Genomic DNA, 13,148 nt, shown 5'->3' on the forward strand with positions numbered 1-13,148 from the left:
CCCCCCCACGGCTCCGGTATACGCTGCACTCGAAACGTCAGGGGAAAACTTTGGTCCTAACACCGCAACTAAAATATTTTCGTGATGACTCTGTTTTCTAGCCCACAGTTCATACAAATTACCGAAACCTACGTTATTTACAGCAAAACTCTTCATATTGATATATATCAACTTGCATATTTGTGATCAAATGAAATTAGAAGACAGGTAGGAAAATGAATGCAATAGAAGTGAGTCATATATGGCCGGCCTTACGGGCATTCTAGTTTTTATTTGAGCCCAGAGTGTCACAACGGGCGCGGCCCAATTTGTGGCGTGGCCTCACCACACACCGCTTTGGGCTCATTTGGCACACGGGCGGCTCGGGTATTGTTGTTATGCTAATGGTTCGATTGAAAATGAGCGAGCCGGGCCAGCAATGACACACAGACACGCGCGCGCGCACGCGCCACGCGCACGCACACACTAAAACACTTGTCCTTGTCACTGGCATTGTTGTGGTTTTCAGTCAAGTTTTCTTTTGTTTTTTGTTTTTTTACAGTTGGGCCAGCTTCTGTTGTACTCACTAAGCCTTTATGCATTTTGTTTTGTCCGTATAAACCGGCATGAGGTTATGCAAACCCATAAATGGATTCTTTTATTCAAGAAAAATTCGATGAAATTTAAGAATAACCCATCAATATGAGTTAAACTTCCTAAATATAAGGACTATTTCTAAATACTTCGCAGTTCTGCAAAGCGTTTTTTTGCAGGAATTCAACAGTGTATAACTCGTGCATGTGGACATATAGTGATGCACGGAAATTGTGCATACTTTTATAGATAATCAAAATTCTGCCTGTTTTCACAAAACGCATAAGGGGGTTTAGTGTGTAAGCGGCATCCACCAAAACGGTGTGAGAAGGAAATTCTTGAAGATTGAGGAATCGGGGGAAAACAGATAAGCCCGCGCATAGGCGCGGGGGAGGGAGGGGGGGAGGCGTGTTGTCGACAACGATTTGTAGTTTGTGTTATTGGGTGTGAACCTGTGAACTGGCGCGCGCAACAGCGAGAGGGATGGGGGGGGGGGATGGTGAAGGGGCACCCCGCGGTGAGAAGAAGAACAAGGGGGTCGTGACGGCGGCGCCCCGCCCCGCGTTGCGCGGCGCGCGGGGGCGCGTGGGCAGCAGAGCCCCGCTGGGGGTCAGGGGGCCCCGAGGGCGCGGCCTGAGCTAGCGCTGGCGGCCCCACACGCAGCGGGGCGTGGCGTGGCGCGACCAGCCTGCGCGCTATCATGCGCTGCAGCCACAAGCGGCTGCCGAAAATTTATGTTCTCCGTTAATTATCGGTATTGTTCCTTCTCTTTTCGTTTTTGTTACGTGACACTCTTATCGGTTACCATCCGGGAGAAAAGCAGAACGCGGCATAGTCACACGGGAAGAGGCGCGCGTCATTGCTGCAGCTAATGGGCCCGCCAAGGGCGGCCGACCAAATAATGGTTCAGTATCGATCAAATTGCTGTTGCATCGAATGTTCTGCTATTGGTTAATAAAATAATGACAATGTATCCCCACACTCCGACTCGTGACTTTGAAACAAGGCATGAAAACGGCGCAGTGATGGACGAACACCTTAACGTCAAGGTATGAACTAAAACAATGGCACACGACCTCAGTGTCACGGGCGCTCACTGCTCCGTTTGGTCGTTGGCGTAATGATCTCAGTAATTAAATGCATAACGACCGATAATGACCAATGACCACGCACTGCCACACACTCTTTTTTATTTTACAACACATAGATTTTGGCCCCCAGTTTTTGTAGTAGGTGAAATTAATTAAATTGGAATTTTGAGCTGTATACAGATTGATTTTGGCTAACGCAGCTGCGATATTTATAACGCTATTTCAATCAAGACGCGACTAATCGACGGCGCACGAAAGCTGGCCATACCGAATGGTCGCGATGCTGCAGCAAGTTCGCAGTAATATGGGATTCGGCACGGCTTTTAGACTTTTAGCAAGCGATAGGCGGCCCTCCTTGGACTGACACGCCCGGTTTAGCCCCGCCAGGGCTGCCGTGTGACTTATTGCACCTGGAGGCACAAGTGTGTCTGTGTCTGAGTGTATGTGTGTGTGTGTGTGCGTGTGTGCGAGTGTGGCTGCGTGTGACGTCGTGCGCCGTGGATGACGCACGTCGAGTGTTTGTGTTCGGTTCGGACGGATAATTATTACCAACTCGCCTTCGCGCCAAGATTATAATTAGAAAATGAAATTCCCTGATTCCGTATAGAGCGCGGGGGCGAAGCGAGCGAGCCAGCGAGAGAGGTGTAACCCCCATGTGTCAATACACCGCCGCCCCGCACGCGGGTCTAACGCGGCCTGCCAGAGACAGTCAAACGCGGCCTGCCAGAGACAGTCAAACGCAGCAGCACACATGATTTTTTTTTTCTTTCATTTTTTTTTCCGCGCTCGCGCGCTGGTCGTAGCGGCGTGGAGGAACGCGTGTCGCGTGTGGGCGGCGCTGTGCTCGCCTGGCGCCGCGGCGCCACCCCGCCGCCGGCCGCAACGATTGATAGCCGCGGCGTAAGGCCGTCAGGCGGACCGGACCGGAACGCTCGCGTTATTGGCAGCGGCGGCGGCGAGCAGCGGACCACAACACACACGAGAGGGCTCTCTCTCTCTCTCTCTCTCTCTCTCTCTCTCTCTCTCTCTCTCTCTCTCTCTCTCTCTCTCTTTCTCTCTCGCGGGCGGGCGGCGGCGGCCAGGACGCGATCAGGGATCATCCTTTCTCAAAAAGTCCTGCTCGAGACGGGTGCGTTTTACTTTTAGATATGCCGGGTTTTACATATGCGTGTAATTTTTCGTGCTTTCGATCAATACTGACCTAATAATGATTGCCGTTTTGACACGTGAGATAGTTTTGGTAACAACCTTTTGGAAGATAATGTTCATTTTACAGAGTGTTCGTGCACATTTTTAACCCCGAAAAATATAATAGAAAGTAGATGATCCAAAAAAAAAAAAAAAACTAATACACATTGTTTAGCATACACGTTAGCTTACTTTCACAACTTGCAATAATTGGCACAAGTCAGCCGCCTCCTGTAAGATGTAACTAGGGATGTCAACTTTGTGATGACTCACGGCCAACGAGGTGAGCCCGTCAAGCACACACTCCCTGCTCTGCTCTGGCCGTACGGGACGCATTTTTCAAGATTTCGACCCCCTTAATCTCGCGCGGCGGCTGCAGGGCTCGTTATTTCAATGTGAAAGCGCGCGCGGCAAAGGTACGAGTAGCCCATCTCCTCCCGTCTCGAGTTACGCGAGCTCCCTAACAAAGCAGGCGACACACAAGAAGAAGCCCTTCATGACGCCCGTAGGAAAATAACAAGTATACAAGGCCCAGTTAGATCGAAAACCACCGCAAACCGCGCGCACACGCAGGCAAAAGAAAATGTGCGACGTAGAAATTCACCTAATACTAAAAGATGCGCGGCCAGGGCCAGGAACATGACATGACAAAACGCAAGATTTATACGTTTCTTGTTTCATAAAAAGAATCTAAACAATTAACTGAAAAACTTGCACCCCGAACAGTTTGAAAAATTTGAAATCCAAACAGTTTGGAAACATACTTTTAACCTCATTTGGAAGGTGCCCAACTTTAAGGGAAATTCTCCCGACACCTGATTTGACTGACATTTCTAAATTTATGCGCAATTTTTTTCATTTTTGTTGTTACTTAACCTTAGTTTTGGTAAGTTGAATGGGTACGTTTCTGTTTTCCAAATTGTTTGGAAATTTCGAAATTTCCATCACAGCCCAACGTCCTCGACCCATTCTCCTACTGCTCATTTTCTTTCGCGTGAACTTATCCATTAGTAGCAGGAGCAGCCCGCATGCGCGGACTTTGGACAACAACAGGTCGGCGCGTGCGACTTTGTGGACTTGTAACGTCGGCGATGTGCGGTCACCACTCCACCATGCCCCCCTCCTCCACCTCCTCCTCCTCCCGGGCGACAATACTCCTTTCCAGGAGATCGGGTTCCTGCTGCTCGCGCGGTCCCGATGCGTAATCCGCCCAAATAATACCATATCCTCCTCTGGCCGCATGGCCGGCGCGCGCGCGCCCGCAGCCAGAGCCGGGGCCGGCCCACGCCACACGGACAAGCCGTGTCAGCTTTCGTCGTTTATTAATAAGGAAGGTGTCACAGGGGGCATGAGGGCGCCTACTGTGCGGTACTCACGGATCCTAGTCGGAGATAAGGCGAGAGGATAATTTAATTCCCCCGCCGTAGGTTTCCGTCACTGTTCTCATTTTTCAAGACCGCGCCTTTCGCCTTTTGAGCAGTGGTGTGTGTGTGTGTGTGCGTGTGTCCGTTTGACCGACCGAATCTAAAAAAAAGAAAGGGAAAAAAGTTTATAAAATGTTGCCATTGCGATGGGAAGAGGCGGGCTGCTTACTCACTGGCATCGATGGTGACCAAAGATGTATAAAGAATTTTCCTTATCAGTGTTGGGGTCGGTTTTTTTTATTATTATTCTTCGTCGAAAATGAAATAAAAATTATCTACCCTAACGAGCGTATGAGCGGCGGCGCTGGCGCAGCAGGCGCGGGTGTTGACGGATTGAGCGGCCTGGGCTCTGCACCTGCCCTCCGACATCTGCCGGCATCGAGGCGGCAGAGGCAGGGCCCCGCGACTGACTCTCTGTTTGTCGGACGGGCGCCCCCGCCAGGCACCACCTGCCTCGTCCAGCAATCAGCGTGCGCGTGTGTGTGCGTGTGTGACCACGTGCCGCAACGAGCAAACAAACGCGCATCGCACTAGCGCCACCCTTTCGCTTTCAAACGCGCGCGCGCAATCTGAAACGGGCCGTTTAATTACCCCGCACGGCAATTACACGGTGAATAAAGACGGGGAAGAAGAAGAAGAAGAAGAAGAAGAAGAAGAAGAAGAAGAACTGCAAAAATAGGTGATACGTCGCATCTTCAAAAGGTGTTAGGGATTTTATTGCCTTCATTACGGAGGCATTTAAAAACTGTTAAAGGCACGCTAATTCTTAGCGTCGTCAGAGCTTTTTCGTGCCTTTACTCAAAAATTACGTCAAAGCATTAGAAATTCTGACACTGTCAAATTACAGGTACACCCGAATAGTGCTAAACGGAAAGAGGGAGAAGAGGAGAAGTTCACGTTTTGGGACGTGCGTTGTCAAATAAATGCGGGCAAGAAGTCGGGAGTCCGAGGGATCGCTTATTCGTTTTCTTGTGAAAACAGCCAACTAATAGGCGCCTCCGACACCGCCGATGACTAGGCCCGATACCAGGTGTCTACCCCCCTACCGCAATCTGTTCGGCGAGGACCCCGACGGGCAGGGTGGACCCCCTGCCACTGAGCAGCAGCAGCCCCACAGTGTGACACCTTCCTGGGAACACTCGGGGACAATCAGGAAGCGATCACTGACGCCTCACTTAGCATTGTGCTGGTCCCGTCGTTACCGACTATTTTTTTTTAAGGCAGGAAAGTGTATCGGAATCGAATGATTTTTTTTTCACTATATTCACGGGGATATGGGGATAGTTTGTGGCACTTAAACCCTATATACAATAATAGTTAGTGAGAAAACGATTATTTCTAAAATGAAAGTAAATCAACGACTATTTGCAATAAAGCAGAAGACACAATTAAATCTCTGCTCCACATGAATTTGTTGGGGTATGGAGCACCGAGCCGATACACGCAGAGTTCAATTCAAAATGTATACCGCGCCGCGGGAAAATCTTCACACACTCCGTCACATTCCGTTTCTCGCCTATGTTTCAAACGGACCGTTTAAGGGAAGAGACGTCTCCATTTCTTCATACTAGACGTGCCACGTCCCGCCGGTATCCTCCTCGTACAACCGATTTTCAGGATCGATATGGGTGATACGGGTGGCGCCGGGGCTGCGAGCCATTGTCTGCCGTCCCGTCGCGCCCGTCCCTAACGAGTCCGTCTGTCCGTCTGCAGGCTGCGCTGCTGCACCCAACAAATGGCCAACATAAACACCTCGCCGTGAGGTTGCCGCTCCTGCTGCCTTTTTAGGGCCGGCGCGGTTGGCAGGCCCGGCAGGGTCCCCGGCACAGGGCAGCACACAACCTGTAAAGGAGACATCTCTAAAACGCACCGGCGCAATGCAATAAAAATGTTGCGCGCCGCGTGTCGGATCGTTTTATATTTGTCGTCAAATTGTGTCGGTGGCATCGAGGAGGAGAAGGAGAGACACTTCCACCTGTGCGCCGCGCCGCCATTCATCCGTCATCAAAGATCGTGGGGAGGGGGGGTATCTAATAAAAAGAAAGAAAATAAAAAAGGGGAAACTCCTTGACACGCAGAGTCGCCGAGTGAGAGCAGCCCGCGGGATCTGAGGTGGTTAAATGGGGAGTCACAACAATCCCCCCCCCCTCCCCCACGTGCACACACACGCGTTATGTACGAGAAAATTGAGAAATGAAAAGTGCCCCAATCAAGCGTTCTGTTATCATCATTGTTTTCATCCGGAGGTGACAGATTTGTTTCGTCGAGTTTGACAGCCTCATCCTCCCCTACCCCATCCCTCCTCCTCCTCCTCCGTCAGATCATCTCGGCCAGGGCTACACTCCCCACCTCCACTCACTTGTGACAAATTGCAGGGGATCCCAATTTATTAAGTCGTAAAAGCGCTGCTCTCCCGTCGTCGTCGTCCCGCCTGCAACAGCCCGGAGGTACGGCACGCACACACACACTCACCAACACACTCACACATTCCTCTTTTGTTTTGTCAGTTATTGATTCCTGGAAAATACTCGGCGCCGTTTGCGCGCTGGCTGAGAGGCTGGGGTGCGTTCGAAGACAAAACATTCGCCAGCAGTAGTGACAGGAGAAGGTGGTGCGTAGTGACCTCGGTAGCGACCCGAGGATCGAGTACGCAGGCGCGGGCCGTGCCGTTGCTGGCGCGCTCTCGTCCCCGGCCAGCGTTCAAGTCACTCCGAAGGGCACTTATAACCTTATGGAATTCTGCACACACTGACGTTTTCAACTATCTTTTTGACTTTTGCCCTCGCCTTTTCACGTCAGACTTAAAACAGGGCTCCGCATGTAAGTTGAACGATTGTCGTTTTTACGAGGAGATATAGGAGGATTGCTTGAAACCAGGATTATATTGTCATACACCACAACATGACAACCGGTAAGACCTCGATTTTCACACGACTTTTCACATCGCGTCGGTGCTGCCTTTCCCCTCTTGACGCGTCCCTCGCGCCTCGCGCCCGCCGACCCCAGCCGCCTGCCCCGCCGCTATCGCGATAACGATATCTCGAGCCCGTCGCGTGTCACACCCGTCACACCGCATCGGCGCAACGTAACGGTAAACAAGCGCGCGCGGGGGGGGGTGACAATAAATAAGGCAACAAACGAAACCGGTGAAATAGGACAACACACCCCTTTTCCCGCGCGGGGGGATGTTTGAACCCCCGCGGCAGCACGCCCCCGCCCCCCGCTCGGGTGTGAACTTCGTTATCCCTAAGAGCTTATTAACCGGATGGACAGCCTTTGAGCGCGCCGCGCCCCGCCCGTGGGCCCCAGCAGAGGGCCCCGCCAAGGGCCGCCAGCAGGGCCCCACCCCCGCCTCATCATCGGGGCGATCGCCACCAGATCGGCGCGATCAGTGCGGGGCGTGGTGAGGCGTGGCGTGGCGCGGCGTGGCGAGGCGAGGCGTGGCGGGGCGCGGCGGGGCGTGTCGGCGCGCGGCGGCGGCGTCCCTCTTCTTCCAGGAAAGCGCGGCCAAAAACCTATCAGTTTGACGCTAAGTGATGGACTCCTCTATTTTCCCCTCCCGGCTGGCTCCGGGCTCGAGAAGGGGGCGCGCGGGGCGCGCGGAGGCGCGGCCGGGAGGCGTGAACAGGCCACCTATTTTCACACCACGAGGGCCCTGTTAGAGGAGGGCAGCGCCGCAGCGCCGCCCTCCCACCGGCCCAGCCCAGGAGGGCTCGGATGGAACAAACTCGCACTGCACAGCCGACGTATGGATGCCGAAGGCGAACAACCCCTATATATGATCCCCCCCTCCCCTCTCTCTCTCTCTCTCTCTCTCTCTCTCTCTCTCTCTCTCTCTCTCTCTCTCGCGAGCGGGAGGGCGGGGCACGAGGCCCGATAAATCACCCCCAGAGGCCCGCGCGCAGAGCGCGCAGCGCGCACATGGAGCGTTTAACGCACAATCTTTTACTCTTCTCTCCCCAAATTAATGATGTAATTTGGAGGCTTGTTTGATGGCTAAGTGAGCAGCCTGCGCGCTGCCAGTCGTCCAGAGGCGGCGGCACCCGACCTCAAGAAGGAATGGCCGTGAAGCGTTTCCTCGAGACGGCCGCCCTACAGCCGCCCAATCAGCGAGGCGGCCGGTCAGGTGAGGCGCATTCCCGAGGACGGTCTATTGAGGTAAACTTGACGTGTACATGTAACGTCAGCCCAATCCAAAGTTTGGCATCAAAATCAAACAAAATTTTTCTCAAATTTGGCATCAGTCCGACACAAAATTTTACCCAAATTTGACATCGATTTGACATATAAAATTTTGACCCAAATTGACATTAACCTGACTCAAGACTTACACAAATTCGACATCGATCTATAACAGACAAATTGGCAGAAGGCTGACTCCAATTTGTCAAAAATTAGGATGAAATCGACGTCCTAGCGACTGTTTCTTAGTAAGTGTGTCCTCTTTGGTTTCGGGTCAGTCGCGCAATTGGTCTTTAATGATGTTCTGCCTCCGTGCGGATCTTTGCTACAGCCCTGCCCTGCCTACCGATAACGATCCACGTGGCGAAAGGCGAGCGGCACCTGCCTCGTTGTTGTTGTTTGAAGTGCAGCCCCGGAGTGCGTATAGCCCGAGGGAGGAATTTAATTTGCCAAGATTGAGCCATAAATGTAGTAGGAAGAGAAGATGAAGCAGAGCGCGCCGCTGCCGGCGAAAAATAAAGAGGGCAAATAGGTGCATCACAATATAACCACTTAATACAACCGCACCAAACGAGGTGGGTGGGTCTATTGGAAGGAATCAGAGCACGCAGCACCTGCCGTACCTGCCGTCAGCGAGGAGGTTAGGAAGCGGCGCACGCGTCCAAGGTATCGCATGGGTCGAGAACCATCATACACGCCATTACCGAGTAGTAGAGGGAAGGAGAAATACCCCAAGAGTGTGAACGTCGCACTTTAGTTTTTGTGTGAATATTCCATTCAGAATTATAAGGAATACACACACACCTCTACTTGCATAAAGTGTGCGAATGGAAAGTAACATCCACACATATCCGAAAACGTGAAGCAACACCAAAGCCCATCTGAAATTAATCAATTAACCATTTTCCATACGACTATTTTTCACCGTGTCTCAGTGTGGCGAGTGCACGCTGACAAACCTTTCTGGCGATTCGAGTTTCGTTTGGGCGTCGAGAACCACCCCCGTGCTCAGATCCCTCCGTGTTCCTAACGGTCGGGTGAACGACACCGGTGCACGCCGATAGGAGGGGCCGCTGGGATATTTACGAGTGTTATTGGTGAAAGAATCGGCTGGCCGGTGCGGACCGATTGGAAGGATGCTACACCTCGCCTTACATGAGCGCGGTGGCGGCACGGCGCAGCGTGGGCTAGACGGCCTTTACGTTACCAAAAATATAAAGATTTTTACCAGAGATCTATAGTTTTTTAAAAGAGAACAAAAGGATACTTCCACGCGTTACCTTGAATACCTGACGGCAGGGAGACGAGAGATCTCCCGTATTTGGACCCCAGAGATTTTGATCCTATAAGCCAGTTATTCTTGTTGGTCCCATTCAGGCGAGGTGATGCGACCAAATTCCACGCAATATTGGGAGTCGGCGCCGTGACATATGAAACGCCTCGTGGAGTTTTTGGACTGAGACCCGTGTAAACCCGCACGGAAGTTGTGACACAACAAACAGAATACTGTTGGACGCCCCTCACAGCGTATTGGGTGGTATATGGTTGGTGCCGGACACCATCCAGCGACGGAAGACCCGGAAATAACCGACTCGAATTACAATAAAAAGAAATAAACGCATTGTCTCTGTGTCGTCGAGGCCATGTCCACACCACTACGGCGGGGTGCGCGCGTCCATCAGGGCCGGACAAGCCGGCCTCGACCTCGAGACAGACACCTTCACGATCTTAGCGCCCCCAGGACCTAACACTCGCGAGGACACAACGACCGACCGTTCCGAACACTTACAAGTGTTGCCCGTTTGAGCTGAGCACATACTAGTGCCCAACGGTGGAACACTTGCATTCTAGAGTTCAACCAGCTATGTACATGTCCTGACACAATTTCTTTATACATCTTCGCCTTTCCGAATCAACAAAATATACGTGCTCCGCAAAAAAAACCTCCCGATTCTCTCTCCGAGAGACGCGCCGCACGCCGGTCGCCGCCGCCAGGTCGCCGCCGTGCCCTCGCCGCGCGATAACTCAGCTGCCCACGCACGGTCGGCGGCTGGCTGTGGCGGCTCCGGCGGCGGCCATCTCGCGGACCGGGCCCCAGACGCGGTACCGGCCGCCCAGACGCCGACGCGACGCCTCGCCAGGGCCTCGCCCCAGCCAGCGCCGCCGCCGCTGCGCCAGCGCGCCAGAGAGGCACCTATAGATACAAATTTGTGACTAACAAGGTGGCCGAGCCGTCTGCTGCGCGGCGGGGCGGGGCGGGGCCCGACAGCCGAAGCCGATGCCCGCTGCCGCCGCCGCCGCGACGTGTTGTCCATCAGAGATCCTGCTACGGACGGGGTCTTATAGAAAATAAAACAGAAAAAAGACAACTTTTGAACATTATTGTTTTCCTGTGAAAACAATTCTTTCTCTCCACAGCCCACATATGAAGACATTACTGGACTAGACATGACGCGCCATGCATCTGATCTGACATGTGCACCATATTCCGTGTGTCCATTATAACTCGCCCAAGGCTTTACTTTGAGGCAGAAAATTAAGTATATTCCTATTATAAAATGTGCGTTTCAGACAGTCCCCAAGACTGTGTCGATTTTCATTTTATTTCTCAAATGCCATTTTAGCCCCATTTACCCGTAGGAAAGCAACCCCAAAGTTTGTTGGACTCCACTTTCACTATAAAACATATTAATTTTGCATGGACCATACCGCCACCACCCTCTCATCCGGAAAACAAACACCATCTGCATAAATATATCTGACCGGGCAGCATGATATCAATTAACACATGGCGCAGCGCAGGCTTTTATGCACTCGCCCCTACATAAAAGGCTCGGCGCAGGGGGAAATAAAAAGCCTCATAGTAAATGTTCTCACCCCCTCCGTCCGTGCGCTGGCCCGGCCGGCGGCGGCCAGGGCAGGGCACCGCCAGGACCGCCCGCCACCGATAGCATCAGATGAACGGACATCTAACCCCCACTAGCTGCATCTCCTCTCTCTCTCTCTCTCTCTCTCTCTCTCTCTCTCTCTCTCTCTCTCTCTCTCTCTCTTCTCTCGCTCTCTCTCTCTCTCTCTCTCTCAGTAAAGCCATTCGCCCTGTGTGCTGCGCGCGCTGCGCCTGGGCTCGCTTTCATGGATTATTCATTTTGCTGTGGCTTTTCGCTTTATTCAGCCAGCGATAAAAATCTTTTTTTTTCTCTCCCTCTCCAAGCGGTAGCAGCACAGGGCTCGCGGTGAGGCGGGCTGCCTACGCGCCGCCACCCAGGGAGCGAGCGGGAGCAACGCAGTTGGCAACCTAACCTGATAGGCACGTGTGATGAGCTACTAACTACACTGAAACGAAATATCTGCGAATACCGATCAGTCCGATCGGATTAATTCTGAGCGCCGCGACACTAATCCTGCCAGAGCGCCGCAACGGTTAGACCACATCGTGCCACACTCACCGCAGAGCTGCATTCAATCTGCATGTATCAAACAACACCGAAAATACGCGTTCTGTATGGGCACAATAAATTAGCAACTTTCAATGCAATTTGCTCCAATTTGATACCTCTAGGAGGCCATGTTGGGGTCTGTACTTTACAGGCCAACATAATTCATTGGCAATTTAAAACTGCCTTTCTGAATTCACTTGTTTTAGCTCTTGGAGCCCTACACGGTAAAACCAATGTGTGCATTTTTTTTAGGAAAGGGGGAGGAGCTCCTATAATTTGAGGAAAACTCCTCAGAATATAGGCCAGAAGGGCCAGACTTATAGGAGGATTCCTAAAATATGTAGGATTTTCCCCCACTATTTTGTGTGATGTCCTCAAAGAAAAATAGTTTTTCTCAATTTTTCTTAGACTAATTAAGCTCCTCAAAGATTACCCCGCATTTCTCTTTTTTTTTAAACAGGCATTGTTTTAACCGTGTTGAAAGCGCGCGCCACTGACTCTTTTTCACTAGAGACAGTTAAACTAAAAGTGAAGAAGAGAGGGGGGGGGAGGCGACTTGTGACCACAAAGGCTGTGTCCAGGAGACGACGCGACCCACGCCGCTGACACGAGTTGAGCTACTCGAGCGGCCCGACACGACGGACATTCAACCGCGTGTCCGACACGCGTGTCCCGGGGCGTATGTCGTCGTCGCCTTCGGGGAGTGTGACGGCGCCCAGGGGAGAGACACGTTCGGGGACACGACGACGGCGGCAGCGGCGGCGGCTCGGGACGGGAGAGGGGGGAGGGGGGACCGCCAAAAAATATATGTGTTTGTTTGACTGGAACGCCCACCAAAAGCGAGGAGGAGGTCGAGGAGGAAGAGGACGAGGCACGAGGAGAGAACGGTAATGAATAGAGGCCCTCACTGGGGCTCGCCGTGTCCGGGGCGGTAACTCTAACTTACATCAGGGCCCCGTACACACAGGCACGAACACACAGGCACACACACACACGTACGTCCCCACCCTGCGACATAATAAGGCAGCGAGCAGCAGCAGCGCCCGCGCTTCCCGAAACCTGGATTCATATCTCATTGTTGGGCCCCCGTATATGCCCGGGCCGCGTGATGTGCGCGCTCTGGCTGCTGCAGCAGCCGCCGCCCTGGTGGTCCACCGGGTCCCCCACCTCAGCTGGACCACAGCCACGCCCCCGTCATTGTCGTTGCATTCGCACGCGTGTGTGAGTGCATTGATCTCTCTCTCTCTCTCTCT

This window comes from Frankliniella occidentalis, unplaced genomic scaffold (genome assembly GCF_000697945.3).
Source record: "Frankliniella occidentalis isolate FOCC.00 unplaced genomic scaffold, Focc_3.1 Scaffold98, whole genome shotgun sequence".
NCBI lineage: Eukaryota > Metazoa > Arthropoda > Insecta > Thysanoptera > Thripidae > Frankliniella > Frankliniella occidentalis.